Source organism: Hemitrygon akajei, chromosome 6 (assembly GCF_048418815.1).
Source record: "Hemitrygon akajei chromosome 6, sHemAka1.3, whole genome shotgun sequence".
Classification (NCBI taxonomy): Eukaryota; Metazoa; Chordata; class Chondrichthyes; order Myliobatiformes; family Dasyatidae; genus Hemitrygon; species Hemitrygon akajei.
This window is the reverse complement of record NC_133129.1, coordinates 152516673-152538208: the sequence shown is the minus strand read 5'-3', so window position 1 is coordinate 152538208 and position 21536 is coordinate 152516673. Positions and strand designations below refer to the sequence as shown.

At 39.2% G+C, this 21536-nt stretch overlaps 1 protein-coding gene and 1 non-coding gene across 3 annotated transcripts in view; one reads left to right on the top strand and one right to left on the bottom strand.

Moving 5' to 3' along the window:
- Positions 1–9576: 9576 nt before the first annotated feature.
- trnaa-agc (transfer RNA alanine (anticodon AGC)) lies at positions 9577–9649 on the bottom strand. The gene has a single exon. It is a non-coding gene; the product is annotated as a tRNA-Ala (tRNA).
- Positions 9650–10364: 715 nt separating this feature from the next.
- The window catches only part of LOC140729619 (uncharacterized), a 207573-nt gene continuing 196401 nt past the window's right edge, over positions 10365–21536 (top strand). The window contains exon 1 of one of the 2 annotated variants that reach the window (XR_012099371.1): positions 10365–10501. The gene's annotated coding sequence lies outside the window, so the exon portion shown is untranslated. The remainder of the gene's footprint in view (positions 10502–21536) is intronic. The other variant, XM_073049583.1, reaches the window with a different exon arrangement.

Below are 21536 nucleotides of genomic sequence, written 5' to 3'. Positions count from 1 at the left end.
TCATTCATTCATTCATTTACTCATTCATTCATTCTTTCTTTTTGTATCTTTCACAGTTGCCTTTTGCACTTTGGTTGAACACCCAGGTTGGTGTGGTCTTTCATTGATTCTGTAATGGTTATTATTCTATGAATTTATTGAGTATGCCCATAAGAAAATGAATCTCAAGGTTGTGTATGGTGATATACTTTGATAATAAATTTACTTTGAACTTTTGATAGGGGAGCATCTCTTGAGCTCCTCAAAAGTGTGGTCTAGGCAGCAGACCAGGTTATCCATCAGTTAGGTGATTTGGCGAGGAGCAGCAATTTAGCTGTAGTTCCTGAAGAAATGGCAGTAGAAGTTGGAGAAGATTAAGAAGCACTGAGAGCAAGGTCGAGCCATTCAATGATGGTGGGCACTTTCTTTGGGTCCATGTTTATGCTGTATGGTAAAAGCTATCTTGACAGAGCCTCCACAAAGTTTGGAATGGAAATAAGTGTCAAGAAAACCAAGCTCATGGCAAATGCCAATGGTGCCATCACAACAGACATCTCAATCCATGGTCAGAAACTTGAGACAGTGCAGCCGCTCAAATACCTGGGGGCTATCGTCAGTGGTGAAGGATCAAAACCAGAAGTCCTGGCAAGAACCGCACAGACAATGACTGCACTATCCAAACTCAAGACAATATGGAGGGACAGCAACATCACCATGAAGTACAAGATCAGACTCCTGTGTGCATTGTTATTCTCCATCTTCTTGTATGCATGCAAGACATGGACCCTCACAGCAGAGCTACAGAGGAAGATACAGGCATTGGAAATGAGATGCTATCGCAACATCTTGGGCATCTCACACTTGGACCACATCACAAACGAACAGGTCCACAAAACCATCCAGCACCACATTGGCCCCCATGAAGACCTTCTCACAACAGTGAGGAAAAGAAAGCTGAGATGGTACGGCCACGTAACAAGATCCAGTGGCCTTGCAAAGACCATTCTACAAGGAACTGTGGAGGGGAAAAGAAGGAGAGGCAGACAGAGGAAAAGATGGATGGACAACATTAAAGAATGGACAGGGAAAACATTTGCGGTGACCCAGGCTCTAACACACAACTGCGACAGATAGAACAGACTGGTACAAAGCTTGTCATGACGGCGCCCCAGCGACTCCACCAGGAGTTAAGGGTACAAGGCAAGGTAAAAGGATGTAACCCAGAATGGAAATGACTGGGGTGTGGAAGTGGCATTTTTCTAACTTGCTCTACAGCTGGTTTTAGAAGAGACACTGAAAGACTGAACAGAAGTGACAGATGTGGTATAGGGGTCCTTAGAGAAGGTAAGTATGTTGTCGAGGTAGATGAACACATACCTGTATAGCATGTCTTGGAGGATCTTGTCGAAGACTTGAAAAATGGCTGGACTCATGGAAAGTCTGAAAAGCATCACTTAGTACTCGTAGTGGCCAGTGAGTGTTATAAACACTGTCTTCCACTTATCTCCCTGGCGGATGCAGGTCAGGTCGTACATGCTCTGCATATCCATTTTGGTGAATATCTGGGCTCTGCAGAGTGTTTTGAATGCACTGTCCATCCAGGGGAGGGGGTAGCAGTTCTTAATGGTGATTTTGCTGAGTTTACGGTAATCAGGGACAAAGACTCACATCCTTCTTTTTGTCAAAGAAGAATCCTGCACCAGCTAGGGACTGGGATTGCCAGATGAAGCAGTGCTGTAGCTCTTCAATGATGTAGTCATTCACAGTTTGGGTCTCAGGAGGGGAGATTGATAACAGATGACCTTGGGGAGGGGTGGTGTCCTGGAATTCGTTAATTATGCTGACGTGTGGTCTGTGAGGCAGCAGGATGCTGGCTTCCATTATACTGAAGGTGATGGCTAAATTATAGTATCCCTGTGTGATTCGGGCGAGGTCGACGGTGTCCTCCATTCCCATGGATTTACTGGGTGAAGTCAATTGAGGTTGCAGGCAGGTGGTTCAGCAGGTGGAGCCCCTACTGACCAGTTGAAGTGAGAGTCGTGAGTGGAGAGCCAGTGGTAACCAAAGATGAAAGGAGTATTGGGTGAGTCAATAAGGAGGAGTTGTATGGACTCACATTTCTGTCTGATGCTCATGTTTAAAGGCAGTGTGTGCGCTCTGACCATCCCAGATTTCAAGGGATGTCCACCAATGGCTGTGATGCTGAAGGGTAAAAGATAGGCTCGGTAGGAAATCTAAGCTGCACACACAGTCTGGTCCAGAAAGCTGCCTGCTGCATCAGATTCCACTGGAGCCTCCTACGTGTGTAGAGCTGTAGGGGGTGGAGGACAGAGAGAGTGAGTCAGACTAGGGCATAAGGTCAGGGGGAGCTTACCAGATAGAATGCCTCTTGTGTCTCCAAGGTTGTGCTGTTCACCCGGATACAGTGGGCCTTTGATGTGTGGGTGGTTGTCAGCTCCACAGTAAGTGCACGAGCTGTTTCTCCACCAACAATCAGGTTCTTGAGGGGTTAAGGGACCTCTCCCTCCCAGTATGGGTTCTGGAGGTGTTGTTGATGATGATGCTGATGAGGGTCCTGCGGCCTGAAATTGTTCTGCGAACAGCAGAAGGATTCTGGCTGATGATTTGGAGGGTCGGTCCATAAGACACTGGTCAATTTGGAGGGCCAGAGTGATGATACTTTCAAGGTCAGTGGGCATCTCCAAAGCAGACAGCTTGTCTTTCAAGCACTCCAAGAGGCTGTGATGGTAGTAGGCCAGCAGCGCTTCTGCATTCCACCGCAAAGGTCCTGAATTCTGTGGTGTAATCCAGCACAAAGTGAGAGCCTTGATATAGGCAAAGTATCTGATCCATTGACCCCCACCCTTCCACTTCCCAGATGGTCAAAACCCTAGAACATGTCAGTGGTAAATTCCTCATATTTATTATAAATGGTGGGTTTATTGTCCCACTTAGCAGTGGCCCAGGTCAGAGCTTGTTCAGTCAGAAGAGAGATGATGAAGACAACCTTGGCTCTCTCCGTAGAAGACAGCGATGGCTGGAGCTCCAAGTGTAAGGTGCACTGGGACAGGAAGTTGCAGCATTGGGTTGGAGATCCATCAAAGTGTTCAGGCAGTGGAATCTGGGGCTCCGAGGCAGGGCATGGTCTGGTGTGGGGTTGCTGTATTGAGACAGTGAGTTGGTTGAGAGTGGTGAGCATGTGGTCAGTGGTTTCTTGCTGCTTCAGGATTGCGTGCTCCTGTCGATGGATGACTTCCCAGTGAGCGTACTCTGCTGGGTTCGCCCGTTCTGTCAGGAGAAGCAGAGGAGGCTTGCCCAAAAGCAGAGCAACAAAACCTGTTTAGAAAAAAAAAGATAATTTGCTAATAAACTGCAAAGTAACAAGCCACAAAGCAAGAGAGAACAGATAACTTAACACAAGGTAACTGAAGGCTAGGAGAACTGGTTGAGGCAGGCTGGTTCGATGGGTAAACAAAAGATTGTGGATGAGAGCTGAGTTTAAAGAGGCTGCAGGTGATGAGTTGGAAACAAGTGGGAGGTGACTGCTGTTAGCTGGGTGGAGACTGGGAGGTACTTGCCTGTGCAGTCCTGACAACAATTGCAAAATGGAATTAGCACTTCATCCCAACTGATTTAGGCCACTATTTAATCACCAGATGAACCATTCCCATCTGATGCTTCAACTAGCCCTGACTGTACACCCTTATATTACAATTTTCTCTCACATATTTATCTAACTTATTCAATGTACCCATGATATTTGTGGATGTTATGTTGTGCAGTGAGTGAGTTAGATCTTCACCATATATTGAACTGCAAAATAGATCATAGTGAGTTGTCAGCATGTTTCACATTGTTTTTCATTTTCAGTGTCATTGTTGTTCACTTTACTTTACAAAATCAATGTCTGTAAAATATGTTTATTCCTTCTTCACAGCAGAATCATTTTCTTTTAAGACTATATATTAAAATATCCAAAAAAGGGTTTCATATATATTAAAATGTTTTATTTTGTTTTTGTATGAGAAAGCACAGTCTTCAGTACTGTCGAAGGAAGAGTGCATGAATGAACTTCCATATTGTAAATGAAAAAGGTTTCATAATCTTAAATAGGAATGACTTTCTTAATTTTAAAATATAATTGAAAAACAACATAAATCCATGTTCTGTCAGATTTAAAAGTATAGCGATTCAGATTAAAAATCCAAACATAGTTTAGTTTGCTTTGTTAAAATTGTGCAGTAAAAGGCAGGACTTTCTAGCCATTGTTATCTGAATTTGGAAATCAATATTAAAAATGATGGAAGTGCTAATGAACCTTCAGCATCGGCTCTGAAATAGGTTCAGCAGGGAATAAGGTCAGGTGATCTTAGGGCTCCCTTCCATATTCTGAACAGTCAATCATCGCTTGTTTTCACAAAATGTTTTAAATTATTTAAAGAGGTTTGATATTAAAAATATTGTATTATTTGATATATTCAAAAATTCCATTCATACTCCTCATTTAGAATTTGTCTGTTCAATTAGCAATTCAACCAGGCAGTAAATCTACCATTTTCTTTTACACAAAGCCATCTGCAAGCAATGGTTCTTGCATCCCTTCCCCCACTTCACAACTGGCCATGTGTCAATTGGTCGTCAGCAAAGGATGCAGCATGACTAATATAAACTGAATAATGGAAATTAAAACGTCAGGCTATCCAATTTTCTACCACTTCAATGTGTTGCATGATTAAATCTCATCTCTGTTCACTAACAAGTTCTATCATTATTGCTTACCTCCACATAGCAGGCAGAATAAAAAAAATCAAAGTTTTAACTATGAAGGTGCAGCTGATAATCATTACACTGCTTTGTAGAAACAGCGATGTTAGGACTGGATAAAAAACGATTCCTGTCTCTGAAGCTGGAGAATATATTCCTGTATGGGGCTGCTTCAAATTAAACCATCTCATTGACAGCCTTGGGGTCTGGAAGTTGTGTGGTTGTAAAGGATACTGAGTTTGGGGGAAGAGGAGAAGGACAGGCAAAGGCCATGAAATCTGAACTCAAGACTTCTCATTTCTTTTTTTATTGCCCTTTTAGAAGAATTTTTCACAGCTTTAACCCAAAAAAATCATCTAAGTATAAATCATTTCTTATGGCACCAGTCCTAAATCTCAATTTGTGATTACAAACGTAAAAGAAAAGTCTAAGCTTAAAAGTTTAGATCTATAGTTTCCCTTGCAGATTCTGACATACTAACCATTTTTATGATTTTTCTGCATTTATTTACCCACGGTTACTTTTCATTCAATTGTAACATTCTATATTTCTGAAAATAAGCATACCTATTTGATCAAATGTGCTTGGATCCAACATCAGTCTTTTAAGTCGTAAATCTCATGTCTATTCTCAAAAGCACAGTCCTGTTTTACAACTCAAAAATGCAAGAAATAAGGGAAAGGAATCCTCAGTGTGGTTCCTTGAGTTGAATCCACTGTTCAATAGCCCCAGTTATAATTTTCTGTCCTGTTCCCACATGCTTTGTGTAAAATTAAAAGTTCCTGAATCTGATCAAAACACTTGAAATTCCTGAGCAGCCACGACCCAACAGGGCAGAGACATTCGATAATTCACAGAGCTCTAGGAAAAGAATTTTTTTGTCCTCTTAGTTCTCAATGGGCTTACTGAGTAAAACATATTCACCCCCTTTCCACTAATAGTTGGCAAAATAAACCAGGGTGTCCTTCTATTTAGACTAAGTTCAGAGCTGCACGCAAACCATTTATTTATGTAAAATTAAGCTTTACCAAAGGTAATTGAATGACTCAGTGCTTAGCACAGATATTCCAATAAGATTTATGGTGCTGCTCCCTACTGCCCATCAGAATGCCTACTATGTTCAGCATACTGTATTCCAGTTACATGGAGATGAGCAAGATTGCTCGTGTTCCAGATATATAGCCTTAAGACAATCAGAATAAGGTTTATTAATACTGACATAAGTCATGAAATTTGTTGTTTTGTGGCAACAGTGCAATGCAAAACAAATAAAATTACTATAAGATAACAAAAATAAATAAATAGTGCAGAAGATTAATCTGGAAAAAAACAGCAATCAATTGAAACATGATTAGAGATTCACAGAGGAAACAGGAAGCTAACATTCAGGAGTACAGAGTCTGTGAAAATATAATGACTTGCAAGTAAATTGGTAGAAAAACACTTCTGCAGTTGTGTGTGGATCTATGAGCCCTCAGCAGTGCTGGCCACGCAATTGCTGAAGTATTGCAATCTTCATTGTGACAACACTAATGGAGCCACACCTTGTGTGAAGGAACTACATGAATCAGAATCAGAATCCGGTTTATTATCATCAGCATGTCGTGAAATTTGTTAACTTAGCGGCAGCAGTACAATGCAATACATGATACATATGGAAAAAATAAATTAATTACAGTAAAAGTGTGTGTGTATATATAAAATAGTTAAATTAAAAATAATAATGCAAAAACAATAAAAAGTGACGTCGTGTTCATGGGTTCAATGTCTAGTTAGAAATTGCAAGGCAGAGAGGAAGAAGCTGTTTCTGAATCGCTGAGTGTGTGCCTTCAGGTTTCTGTACCTCCGTTCTGATGGTAACAGTGAGAAAAGGGCATGCCCTGGGTGATGGGGGTCCTTAATAATAGGTGCCCCCTTTCTGAGGCACCGCTCCTGGAAGATGTCTTGGATACTACAGAGGCTAAGACACATGATGGGGCTGACTAATTTTACAACTTCCTGCAGCTTCTTTTGATCATGTGTAGTTTCTTCCCCCCATACCAGATAGTGATGTAGCCTGTCAGAGTACTGTCCACAGTACATCTGTAGAAGTTTTTGAGTGCTTTAGATGGCAAACCAAATCTCCTCAAGCTCTTCAGGAAATATAGCTGCTGTCTTACCTTCTTTATAGCTGTATCAATATGTTAGATCCTCACAGATACTGATATCCAAGAACTTAAAGCTGCTCACTCTCTCCACTCCTGATCCCTTCATGAGGATTGGTTCTTGTTTCCTCATCTTACCCTTTCTGAAATCCACAATCAGCTCTTTGGTCTTACTGAATTTGAATGCAAGGTTGTTGCTGTGACAGCACTCAACTAGCTGGTATATCTTGGTCCTGTAAGCCCACTTGTCTCTGTGTACGTACTTTATACATCAATTACTCTGCATTTTTCTATGCCACTGGGCCTCTTCTATATTTATTTTTGTGTAAAGCAGACCAAAAATATTGAGTTTGTTTCCATGATTACCTCACTTTAAAATGTATGTCACTACATCTTCAGAAACTGCAGCATTTAAAAATTCCAGTTAAAAGAGTCAACAGGAGACAAAACAGCACTTTTCTCACAACAACATTGACACATACTCCAAAATATAGATAACAATCTTTCATCTCAGGATCGCAGTGCATGAAATACTGTACATGTCTTTGGAGTTAGTCCAATTCAAATAAAAAGCCTAATTTGAAAAAGTGACCAAATAAGTCCCTTGTGCCGCTAGCAGGGAAATAGACTATAGATACGTACAAGTTTGACAGAATAAAGTATTCTTGCAGGAATGTTTTAAATGCCATGTATCGGAATTGCTTTTGCTTTGACAAGAGAGTGCATTTATCTGTTATTTTTGTCACATGCAATTGAGACAATATACTCTTGTTCATTACATCGTATTTGTTTAAACAAACAAGTGTTGCCAAAGCAAATCTTCATGAAGACAATGCTGTACTCAAAAGGGATTTTGAAGACTAGAAAGCAATCACTCTCCCTTAACATGAAAGAGCAAATAGCAACAAAGCCCTTTTCTCACTAAAGCTTATATCTGGTGGACTAAAGAATGAATCTTGCTGGTTGTAGTACCACAACGTTTGGGCTTGAACTCTGACAAGAAATTGAGGATGTATATAGTGATGAGGATGCAAACAGGCTTCACTTCAATGGCCCATGGGCAAGTGTAGTGGGCAAGAGTGCAATAGGTGGAATAGACAAATGTAAAGTTATTTATTTTAGCAAAACAAATTGAAATGGGTGTTTATTTTCTAAATGATGAGGCATTTGGAAATTTTGATGCCTGTAAGTCACTGAGAACTATGTAAGTACAATGGAAGACAGAAAAGACATGAAAATCTGGAACAACATATATGTACAAAATGTGGAGATCTCAGAAGGTCAGACTGTCAATGTTTCCGGCCAAGATCTTTTGCAATGACTGACCTGTTGAGTTCCTCCAGCACTGTTGTATGTACAGTATGTTCAATATGCAATTAGGAAGACAAGCGTATGTTGGCTTTTATCGCAAGAAGTGCTTGAGTACAAGTGTAAAGGTGTCTTATTACAATGATACACAATAGCTCTTGCAAATACCACATTTGAAGGATTTTATTCAGATTTGTTTAATTTTGTTAAAAAAAAAGACGTACTATTCAGGGAGCATAATAACATATGCTAGACCAGTCTCTTGGATGTCAGGTCTATCATATAAAGGGAGATAAAATAAGTTAGGTTTATAATCTCTAGTATTTATAAGGTGGCTTCATAGAAACATACAAAGTCATTACAAGGTTTGACAGGATAGATATGGGGAAAATGCTTCTCCTAGCCAAATACTCTAGAACTTGAGATCACAGTAAGAAGATAAAGAAGAGACAATATAAAACTGAAATGAAGATACGTTTCTTCACTGAGAGGGTTCTGAATCCTTGGCCTACTTTAGCCTGTAGGGTTGTGGAAGCTCATTTATTGATTATTCAAAATGAAGATTAATAGATTCCAGGATATTAAAGGGATCAACAAATATAGAGATAAGAAAAGAAAATCATGTTGATGTAGAAGATCAACCATGGACTTGTGGAAAGTTGGAGCAGGCTCAAGGAATCAAATAGCCCCAACTCCTTTGGAGTTACTACTTTTTCTTATGCTCTTATCTGGTTGCAGGTTCGGAAGACGACCCTTGAGATTCAGTTCCTCCCCATGAAATTATGGGCTACACTGTGCCTAGGACTTACTGAGAGACAGATGCCATTCCTTGTGGGATGAAGAACTGGATTTGTCATTAGATTTCACATGGAGTTCTCCTATGTTATAAGGAATAAAGTGCTGGCCTGGCTAACCTCAACCAGACCCTGGTAACACCCTAGTAAATCTTTTCTGTACTCTTACCAGTTTAACAACATCTTTCGTATATCAGTTGCACAAAGTATTTCAAACACAGTCTTGCCAACGACTTATACCACGGCAACATTATGTCCCTGCTCCTAAATTGAGTGGCTGATGAAGTCTAGTTTGTTTAATGTCTTTTTCACCACCCTGTCTTTGGAACAGTAATATAGATTTAACTTAATTCTATATACTATTAAGGTTAACGTTGACATATATTGCTGGAAGAAAGCTTATCAAGCACTATTTCTAATGAATTTCTAAATTTTGAATTACAGTAATACCAATTGCACATTATAATAAATTTAAAATGTTATTTGGAAACGAACAGTTATTCATAACAGCTTTTTGAATATTTGTTAATTATTAATTCATGAACAAATAATAGAAAATTTTAGCAAAATACAACGAAAAGACTTATTGGAGAATGCGGGCATCGATCCCGCTACCTCTCGCATGCTAAGCGAGCGCTCTACCATTTGAGCTAATTCCCCACACGTAAATAGTATATCTACCCACATTTCTCTCTTTGATTTGATATATAAACTGCAATAGATTAACTGTCCGCACACGAGGAAATCTGCAGATGTTGGAAATTCAAACAACACACACAAAATGCTGGTAGAACACAGCAGGCCAGGCAGCATCGAAAGGGAGAAGCACTGTCGACGTTTCGGGCCGAGAACCTTCGCGTAGATTAACTGTGATAGTTATCTTTTATTAGTCATTTTGTAGTATCAGATCGTAGCTTCCTGAAGACTGAATTGATAAATTAGCCCTCAACTCGAAACTTTCCGCACTTTTTAACCTAACATCAAATCAGGCACACGTCTTTCATCCTAGCAATCTGGTGAATGTGCTGTTTTCACCAAAAGGAAGTATAACGGCTGGGTTAACCTGTTTTACATATGACGCAAAACGAAGTTTTGTGGTGATATATGGTGCATTTTCTTCCAAGTGACATACATTCTCACTTTTATCGGAAGACAGGAAGGCAACCGGACAAAAACAAAAACCGGGACAACGGACGGGGCAGAACTATTCGAACGAAATCGTGCGCACTGCAATCCACCCCCAAACCCGCAGCCGGCAAAGGCGGCAGCGAGCTCAGCACGAGCCGCCCGTGATTGGCGGGGCGGCGGAAGGAGGGCGGAGCACGCTCGCGCCGTGTCAGCGGCAGGGAAAGGCGCGCGGGCGGCGAGCGGGAGGGATGTCGCGCGGACGCGGACGCGGGCGCGGGCGCGGGGAAACGGGCAGAGGCAGCGCAGCATCTCGGTGTCAGGAAGAATGAAGAGAGAGCCGCACCAGCGAACTGTCAGCAACCAGCGAATCAGACCCTACACAAGGTAACAAAGCGGTCGAGCTTCTCTGCCTTTGTCGATCGAACATTTTGTGCACTCTCTCTTACGGTACCGCTTTTTGCACTGAAGGCAAGGGGTAGTAACGTCGGAGGGATCGTTATCTGAGTGTGGCTCGCTCCCAGTTACTTGGTCGGCTGGTTGTTTTTGTTCTGACAGACATCAAGCTATAGCCGCAGTCTTTTATTTAACGAGACGACAAATCATAGTCGATGTGGATTAATCTTGTAGTACTCGTTAACATTGGATGAATGGTTAAGGCTGTTTGGGAGAGGGGGGTGTCGCTAATAATTTTAATGGTTTTGATTCTCGGGCTGAGAGGTTGGACCGCCCTGCTGTGATAATTGGAAACTGTTAGTGGTACACATTTCAAAGCGTTGAGCTAAAAGCAGAACGCGCTGCACGGAATGGTTTGAAACTGCCTGTATAGTACAACATAGCAATGCATCCGGCGCAGTACTTTAAACTAAGGTAACAGAAATTGAGAACGGTGATTGTCAACACTAATCTCAGGAGAATTGCTGGTTTTTTCCCCTCAATTGGAAATCGGATATTGGAAACCCCATTTTATTTCACGTCACTTTATAAATAATGAACAATTGAAATATTTTAAAGCTCTCACGTGCTTTCTTGTGGATGTAATCAAACGTATATAAATTGTTCAGAAAATGTTTCAATATATGTTGTCCTATAGAGGAGCATTCTAATCTGACAGTATAGTACGTGTGTATTGTAGCATTTTGCGTACTGTAGTAAATCTTTCTATAGTAGCAATAATCCAACAAAGGAGTGTGTATGTACTTAAATATTGCAGCTAATAGTTGATTTAACAAATTTATGGGAAATTTTGTTTAATACTCAGAATATAAGACTTTTTTTGCAACAGTTCATATTGAGCTGAAGTCTATCATCATAAGCAAGGTGTAGAAAACATTTAAATGCTGAAAGAAATACCAGAAATGGAACTGGAGAAACACAATTGGCTAGCTAGCTGATCCGTATTTTTATTATAGTATTCTGTACTCTCTACTCAAACCTCTTTTGATGGTATCTTCCCAATTTTCTCATAATCACATTTTCCCCTTTTCCCCTTGCATGAATACAACTGCTTCAGCCTTTCAGTGTAGAAACTCACTCCCCTATATCTAAGGAAATTCGCCACAATTTGATGTGCTGGTGACATTCTGATTATTATATGCCATTGTTTCATTTCCTTCACCACAGGTAAAAATGTATGCGCACTTAAGAGCCTTGGCCTGCAGTGACAGGGTACAGATGTGTGTGCACATGGGTTAAGAAGCTAATTTTCAAATCATTTACAGATGTAGTTTGTTGCAATCCTTCTTTGTCAGAAATATTCTGTGATTTTATTTGATAGTACCCCCCCCAAAAATGTGTTATTTCAGAATATGATAACAACCATTCATATTAAAGGAGGAAAAAAATTAAGATGGAACAAGTTCACATTGAATGTTGGTTTTAATTGGGTACAAATTTTGACAGTTTTTGAATCATGATTGATCTTGTTACTTTTTTGCTATCTAATTCACTATCAGAGAAAGAATATCTCTTTCCCCCCCCCCCTTATAAATCAAAAGGTGTCTATGTGTGGAGCTCAGGGATGTGGGTGAAGTATTCACTAAGGAGGATAGTGAGTTCAGGGAAGGATAAGTCGATGGAATGAAATATATCAATATTAGAAAAATAGAAGTGTTAGATGTCTTGGAATGCATAGGGTTGATAAATCCCTAGGGCCAGATGAGATCCATCCCAGAATCCTAACCCTGCTCTACCTCTGTACACTCATAGCCAGTTTCCTTTCTAATTCCATCTACAAGTTTGCATACCATACCAATGGTATTGGGCTTATGTCAAGTAAAGATGAGTCAGAACACAAGAAGGAGATACAGAGTTTAGTAATTTGGTGTCATGACAACAGCTTTTCCTCATTGTCAGCAGAACAAAAGAGTTGGTCATTAGTTTCAGGAAGTGGGGCAGTGCACCTGCTCCCATCTTCATTTGCGATGCTGAGGTCAAGAGGGTTAAGAGCTTCATGTTCTGAGGAGTGAACATCACCAATTTCTTGTCCTGGTCCAACCATGTAGATGCCATGGTCAAGAAAGCTCACCAACACCACTTCTTGCTCAGCAGGCTAAAGAACTTTGGCATGTACCCGTCAACCCATACCAATTTTTATAGATGCATTATAGAAAACATCCTATCTGGATGCATCTTGGCCTGGTATGGCAATTGGTCTGCCTATGACCACAAGAAACTGCAGAGAGTTGTGGACATAGTTCAGCATTCATGGAAACTACCCCTGCCCCCATCTTCCCCGCCCCCGTGGATTCTATCTATATTTCTTACTGCCTCAGTAAAGTTGTCAGCATAAGCAAAGACCCCACTCACCCCAGATTCTCTTTTCTCTTCTCTACTATTGGGCAGAAAATATAAAAGCTTGAAAATCGTACCACCAGGCTCCAGGACAGCTTCTATCCTGTTGTTATTAGACCATTGAATGGCTCCCTAGTACAATAAGATAGATTCTTGACCTCACAGTCTACCTCATTATGATTTTGCACCTTATTGTTTATCTGCACTGCACTTTCTCTGTAGTTGTTACACTTTAATATGCATTATCCTGTTATTTTACTTTGTACTGCCGTACCTCAATTCACTATAATGAATTGATCTATACAGACAGTGAGCAAAACAGGCTTTTCTCTGTACTTTGGTACATGTAACAATAATATTCCAGTTTCAATTCTATGGAAGAGACTTCCGTAGACAAGAGATTGCTAGGGCCCTGACAATTTTTTCCATCTTTGTTAGTCCAAGGAGAGATGCCAAAAGACTGGGGGAGTAGCTAATGTTGTTTCTTTACTTAAAAAGGGCAGTGGGGAAATAATAGAGCTAATGAGTCTTCTGTTAGTGGTAAGCAAATTATTGAAGAAAATTCTAAGACACAAGAATTATGTGAATTAGGAAAGTCAGGGACTGATTAGAGAAAGTCAGCATTGCTTTGTGCAAGGGGATTTCAGTCTCACTAATTTGATTGTACCTTTTGAGGAGGAAACAAAGGGAATTGATCAGGGCAGGATGGTGATTCTTATCTATGTAGACTTCAGTAAGGTATTTGATAAAGCCCTGCCAGGCAGTTGCAGCACTTGAGATCCAAGACAGGCTGGGTACTTGGATCCAAAAATTAGCGTGGTGATAGGAGGCAGAGAGTGGAAGGATGCTTTTCTGATTCGAAGCCTGTGACAGATGGTGTCCCACGGGATCAATGCTGGTACCTTTGCTGTTTGTGATGTACATTAATGACCTGGATGTGAATGTGGGAGGCATGACTAGTATGTCTGTGGATGACACAAAAATGGATGGTATTGTGGATAGCAAGGAATGTTGTTTAAGGCTACAGTGTGATACAGTTCAGATGGAAAGTTCAGTGGAGTATTTTACAGATAGAGTTTAACCCTGACAATGATAGTGTGATGTGTTTGAGGATGGAAAGGATAGGATAGCTAGTCAATTTTTCCCCCATGATTGGACCACCAAAAGCAAAAGGATATAGATTCAAGGTGAGAGGGAGGAATTTTTAAGGGGTACATTCTTTTAATGGGTTGTGATTGATATCTAGAATGCTGCCAGAGAATGTATTAGTATCATATACAATTACAATGTTTAATGAACATTAAGGTGGACACCTAAACAGACAAGGCATGGAAGGATACAAACCTGATGTAGGCAAATGGGATTAGTGTAGGTGGGCAGGAAGGCTGCAATGGATATGATGGGCCATAGCCCCAAATCTGTACTGTACAAAATAACTCTGTGTTTTGATTCATTTAACTTTAAATTTGGAGTGTTTGAAAATGTATTCAATTGCTTTTCTTGTGATAATTTAGTGCAGTCTAAATGTTATATGATTTTGATAAACTGTGATGATAATACAAACAGGTGATTCCAGGAACTGGAACATTCTTTATCTAAACTTAATGAGGTCTGTAGTAAAATGTTGTTTTCTTAGAAGCTCCCTCAAGATAGAATAGCTTATTGCAGTGACGAGACCGTAGAGGTACGCCATACATGCAACAGAGGCTTCTCCTTCATACTGCACATAGTGAAAACATTGGTTCCATTCTTAACATTGGAACATTTGTTTTCTGTTTTACTGACTGGGGTATTGTTTTACAAATGCATAAACAAAAGTTAAAACACAATGTTATAATGAGTTCATTCATTTTACTGGACACAAAATACCCTGTTAAAATTCTTACATTGCAATGTAAGCCAAAAGAGCGTAGACAATCAAATTACTTTGTCTTGTTCTTTGTTCCATTGCCAGTGATATAATACTCTTCACCAAGGTGAAGAATTAGGTTCATGTCTAGAATGAACCTGATAGATTAGCCAGTCATGAAGATCAAGTTTCTTCATGGTTTGATATCAAGATACAGTTGTGTGAATGTGAAATCATTGGGTGGAAAACAATTTAATCATTTTAAAGAAGAAGAAGAGAAAAATCTGGGATCTGTAGGCTAGTAATCCTAACATAGGTAAGTTCCTTAAGGAGATCCTGAGGGGTAAGATATATATGCTTTTGGAAAGACATGAACTGATTAGGAATAGTCGGCATGGTTTTGTGAATGGGAGATCGTGTCTCAAAAGTTTGACTGAGTTTTTTGAAGAATTAGCTGAGGAGTTGACGAGGGCAGGGCTGTAACCTATATGGACTTCATTAAGAACTTTGATAAGGTTCTGTGTGGTAGGATGCTAAGGAAAGTTAGATGGGATGAAGTCCAAGGTGAGCTAGCTAATTGGATACACAATTGGCTTGGTGATAGGAAGTTGAGGGTGATGGTGGAAGATTGTTTTTCTGGAGGTCTGTAACTAATGGGGTTCCCCGGGGATCAGTGATAAGCCTATTGCCATTTGTCATCTATATCAGTGATCTGGTTGGGAAATACAAGCCATGTTTAGTATGTTTGCAGATGGCAGTGAAATAGGTGGTATTGTAGTGAGAGAAGATAATTACCAAGATTTGCAGAGGGATCTAATCAGCTGGGTAAATGGGCTTAGAATAGGCAAAAAGGACCATAATTTGGATAAGTGTGAGGTGTTGCATTTTGGGAAGACATTAGCCTAGGACTTTCACAATGAACAGTAGGGGCCTGTGAAGTTTTATAGAACAGAGGGATCTTGGGGTACAAGTACATTGTTCCCAAAAAATTACATTCCAGGTAGACATGATGGTGAAGAAGGCATTTGGCACAGTAATCTTCATCAATCAGGACATTGAGTATAGGAATTAGAATGTTATGTTGTAGCTGGTGAGGTTGTGGTTGAAATATTGTGTTCTGTTTTGGTACCCTGTTATAGAAATACACCATTAAGTTAGAAAGAATGCAGAGGAGATTTAGGAGGATGTCATCAATACTCAAGGGACTGAGGTATGTAGAGAGGATGAGCAGGTTGGAGTATTATTCATTGGGGTGTACAAGAATGATAGGTGATATAGAGATATATAAAATCATGAGGAGCATAGATAGGACAAATATGCACAATCATATATTTAAGTAAGTGGGGAAAGATTTTGTGTGAACATGAAAGGCACATTTTCATCCGGGAGTGGTCTGTATATTGAATGAGCTACCAGGGTACATAGTTGAGGCAGGTACATTAATAACATTTAAAATGCATTTGGTCAGGTACATGGATAGGAAATATTTAGAGGGATATGATCCAAACACAAGTTAAAATGAGAATCTTGATTGGTATGAATGATTTGTGGTGAAGGGCTTGTTTTTGTTCTGTATGACTCCAACTTTAAGAAACATTGTAAGGGATTATTTTATATAAGTTCGATATCTAAAGTTTCTTCTCAGTTCCCTCAAAATTCAAGTGATTGTTATTTTGTTTTGAGATGTACTTGTATTCTATTATTTGGCTAAAATCCATTCTCCACTTTCTAACCGATTTTGCTTATTCCTACCCCCTCTACCCCTCCCTTCTCCCTCTCTCATTTCCTAATGTCCATGCACATACTACGTTAAGTTTTTATCAAAATATTCTCAGCTTTTTTTATCTTTGGCTTCAACCTCTTTGACTTATTAAACTCCATTATTTTGTGTTTACTGTCTTACTAATCAATTTTAATTTTGTTACCTCATGTAATATAGTGATTAGTGCAATGCTCTTGGAGTTCAATTCTGGCACTATCTGTAAGGAGCTCCTTCACTCTCCCCGTCATTTTGTGGGTTTCCTTTGAGTCTTCCAGTTTTTTCCCACAGTCCAAAAACGTACCGGTTAGTAGTTTAATTGGTCATTGTAAATTGCCTTGTGATTAGGCTAACGTTAAATAGGTGAGATGTTGGGCAGTGTGGTTCATAGGGTCGGAAGGATTTGTTCTGTGCTGTCTCTCTAAATAAATTTTTTTTTAAAAATTCACATCTTGTTAATTGCAAACAGGACCATCCCGGATTCTACTCTGTATTCCCTCTCCTAAAGCCTCATTTGCTTATGTAAAAAAAATGTCCTCCTTGTCATTTACATGGTGCCTTCAAACTACTATTTTTCAGACAGTCGATGCTAATAACAGTGCTTTACAGTGCCAGCGATCGAAAGATCTTTGTTCAGTTTCTGCCGCTGTTCCACCTTTGACCGTGTGAGATTCTTCTGGGTGCTCCAGTTTCCTCCCACATTCCAAAAGACATATGGGCTAGGGTTAATAAGCTATGGGCATACCATGTTAGTACTGAAAGCATGTAGACTCTTGAGGGCTGCTCCCTCAAGTGTTGATTGTTGATGCAAGACAGCACAGTATGTATGTTTTGATGCTCATGAGACGTACACTATAAAGCCAATCTCTTTATCTCTATTGCCATTTATAACTCCTGAAGGTCCATTTTATTTTCTTTGTGCACACATGCATTCACTATTCTCTTTGGCCTCACCCCATTATGCTTATATGCTTTTAATGGTTTAATCACTTCTCATCACCCCGTGGCAACTCTTTTTTATGACCCAAAACTTGACAAAAAATGGTCATATCTGGTATTATGATACATCAATGAACTGAAGCATTAACTCTACTGTTTAAATAGCAAATTTCCAATTGCTATGTTTTTGATGGTTCATTTTCATAGATATTTTTGTACTCCTTATCTTCTCAATTACACCTTGCCTCTTTAAGGTATGAGCTATTCATCCACTTGTCCTTACAATTTTCCCTAACCCAGCAAGACAAGTAATCTCAAAAATTTTTCTATCTCCAGCCTTGAATTGTCATCTTTAGTTTTTCACTTACCTCTTCTTATAACATTCTGAGCACATCTTGATCTTGATCACTTCCTTCATCCTTCTGTTTTTATTAACATTTAATCATTAAATTTCTCTTTTTGGCCTTCATGTTGGTGAATACTGTTAATAGGTTCTTCGCCTCGGGTACTATTTCGAGTTAAATGCCATGCTTGACTTCCTATGTCTGTGGAAATTACTACTACATTATCAACTTTTCTCTCCCATTCTTTTTGATGTTTATGAGTACATTGTCCCTTCCCAAGTTCATGTAATTCTGTTCTGTGTCTGATGAGTGTATGAACACCCAGCTTCATTGCCCTCCCTGGCCTCACCACTGGCTATAGCAGGCCCATATAAAAATCAAAGTAAACTACCTTCCACATCTCTTTCATCCTCTCCTGCACCTCGCATAACTACTGGGATAATCTTTCCATTTCAGCTGAGTTGGATTTGTTACATATAGGGAATTCATAACAAAAGATTTAGAAAATCACATGCAGTGAAATAACCATATTTTACGAAAGAGAAATTGTGCTTAACGAAGGTATTAACAGCATAACGAATAAAGTAAAACCTTTAGATGTAGTATATTTAATTTACAAAAGAAATTCTATAGGGTGAAGCTCAAAGGATTATTACAGTTTGCAGACTCATTGTTTTAAAGGTAGTATATTGATTAGCATTGAATTGGTAACTGATTAAAACCAGAAAGTAGAGGCAAACAAACCACTTTTAATTAGCAGACTATATCTAATGGGGAGCCACAGCTATTTATTGATATTTGAAGTGACTGGATGTCGATTAATCATGTTTGCTAAAGATGGCTGGGAAGGTGGGGTAAGTAAATTGTAAGGAGGGCATAAGACTAGACAGGCTTAAAAAAAAGTATATGAAGGAAAATATAATGTCACCTGCTTTATTGGGAAGAACAGAAAAGTAGGATATTATTTAAATTTATGGGACAATAAATACAACACATAATTTTGGGTGTCATTTAACAAGATATATAAAGTGTGCATAGTTAGTAATTACAGAGTTGATGGAATACAAAACTTGGAAAATCTCACTACAGCTGTATAGGACCTTGTGCCTACAGTTGTTTATGGCTACAACTGCCCTGATGAAGTGTCTCAGCCAGAAACATTGACTGTTAGTTCCTTTGCATAGATGCTGCCTGACCTGCTGAATTATTCTAGCATCTTGCAATTGTAACTCTGGATTTCCAGCATCTGCAGAAACTCTTGTTTATATTAATGTTAGAATAAAGTAAAATAAGTAAAACACCATTGTATACTTAATTTACTTCATTGTAATATTTAAAATTATTTGGCAATATTTTGTAGATATGAATTATTTTTTGAAAATGAAAATAAATTTGTATTTCAAATTGATTGACATCCTCCTGGCACAAAGCTGATGCACAGTACACCCAAACTTACTTTCCAACACACTTACTTACCACTGGACTGAGTGGTAAGTCTGTCAGCAGAGTTGGTAGTTTAAAGTGCAGTCACATGAATTTGAGGAAATTTCTACTGCTTTGTTCCACTTTGAATGCCCCAAATCCTAAGTCTTCCTTCTGAATTGTTCTCTGAGCCACCAGGATTTAGTCCAGTAATTTGTGGATTTTAATATGTCCATCTGTCTTGTCGGGAATATGGCATTAGAAGTGCAGCACAAGTTCACATAAGATGCTTTAATTGAAAAGGGTCAGAAAACAGCTGACAAATGGATGGACAATAAACTTGTCTTTGACTTTAGCTTTGGACCAATAACTAGAGAATAGAGTTTTTGGTATTGAAAGTAAATGATAATTTAAGTTTTCCCTTTGAAGGAAATGTTTGCTTATTTATCATTGGAAATCTGAGAAACAATTTAATAAAGCAGAGCAAGTAGTTGATAAGACAGGTGGTGGTGAGCTAGAGGTGGGAATTGTCCAAATAAATGAGTTATGTCATGTGTACTTGATTTACAGTAATGGAACTAATCCTTAAATTTTAAGTACTGTTTCTAACTATTTTTATCTTTTCTCCTTCTCCTAATTCTGAAACAGTCTAGAGATATACAAGTGTGCAATAAAATTAAAATATTACACTGAAATTAGGGAGAGTTAATTGAGTACAACATTTTTGGGCAAGTCCATACATGACGTATGGAGGGTGTTTAAAGTACAGGACAGGCACTTTCCAGTAAAAAGGAAGGACAAGGTAAGGGAATCTTGGGTGCTGAAAGAGATGGTGGATTTAGTATGTCATCAATTATACCAGTGCCCAAAAGGATGAGCTGCTTCAACCACTATTGTTTGGTAGTCCTCATATCTTTGGGCACCACAGTAGCGTAGTGGTTAGCACAATGCTATTACAGCATGGTGTGTCGGAGTTTGGATTCAGTACTGGTGTCCTCTGTAAGGAGTTTGCATATCCTCTTTGGAATGTGTGGATTTTCTCCAGGTGCTCTGCTTTCCTCCCACACTCCAAAGAAGAAATGGTTTGTAGGCCATTGTAAATTGTCCTGTGATTAGTCTGGAGTTAAATGGGGGGAAGTAGTTCGCTGGGTGGCATAGCTCAAAGGGCCAGAAGGGCTTACTCCATGCTGTATTTTTAAATAAATGAAGTCTTTTTCCCAGGCTTGAAATGTTTTAGTAGTAAAGGGCATGCATTTTCGGGAAAGGGAGGTGTAGTTCAAAGGAGATGTACAATGTAAGTTTTTTCCACAGAGAGTGGTGGATGCTTGGAATGCACTGCCTGGGGTGGTGCTAGAGGTAGAAATAGACTTCTAGAGAGGCATATGAATGTGAAGAAAATGGAAGGATATGGCCATTGTATGGGCAGAAGGAACTAGTTTAGCTAGACATTTGATTTCTAATTTACCGTAATTAGTTTAGCAAACTATTTTGGGGTGAAGGGCCTGTTCCTGTGCTGTACTGTTTTCTGTTTGCTGAAATCATTGATACTGTACTGTTTCCAAAATACCTTTCACATAATGTATTTGATTTCTAGTCATTTGCTAAGCATCATCATCAACCAGAGATGCTTAAGTGTGAAGTTAACTGCGAAAATAATCAAAATATCTGGTAATTTAAATATTAGATACAGCTAATTATTTAACTTTAGTTAGTATGATCAGAGGATAAATGTGAATTGGACATAGTTGGTAACGAAGAGATTCATGAAAATATTTGAAGTGATTTCCTGTATTTAATCACTAGTAGTCAATTCAATAGTTCTCAATTCAGACACAACTCAAATTTGGTATCCAATTTTAATATATTGTGTTTGGAAAAAGAAGCTTGAAAATGTACTTTCTACCTTGTGAGTCATCTAGGTGAATTCCAAGAGCACAGAACTATAGTTGTGAGACAGTTAACTAATGATTGCCATTCAAAAAATTGCAAATATTCTAATTACAGTGCAACTTAACCCTGCCCTACTGAGGTTAGAGTAGGCCTGTCCCACTTAAAGCAGCACTGAAACTGCATGCATTGTAACAAAATTACAACAGGTAAGAGTACCACCAAAGGTACAATAAATGCTGTCAGTGAAATCAAACAATTAAAAACATATTCAGAAATTCTTAGTACAGTTTCATTCACCAGCTGTGTTTGCAGGATTTTCTTCCTGACAGTGCCACTGTCACATGTATGTGTGGGCCATATGTTTTCATCCAGTCAACAGATCTGGTCAACAGCTCTGTGATCATTGCAATTGTTTCTTTGAAGTTT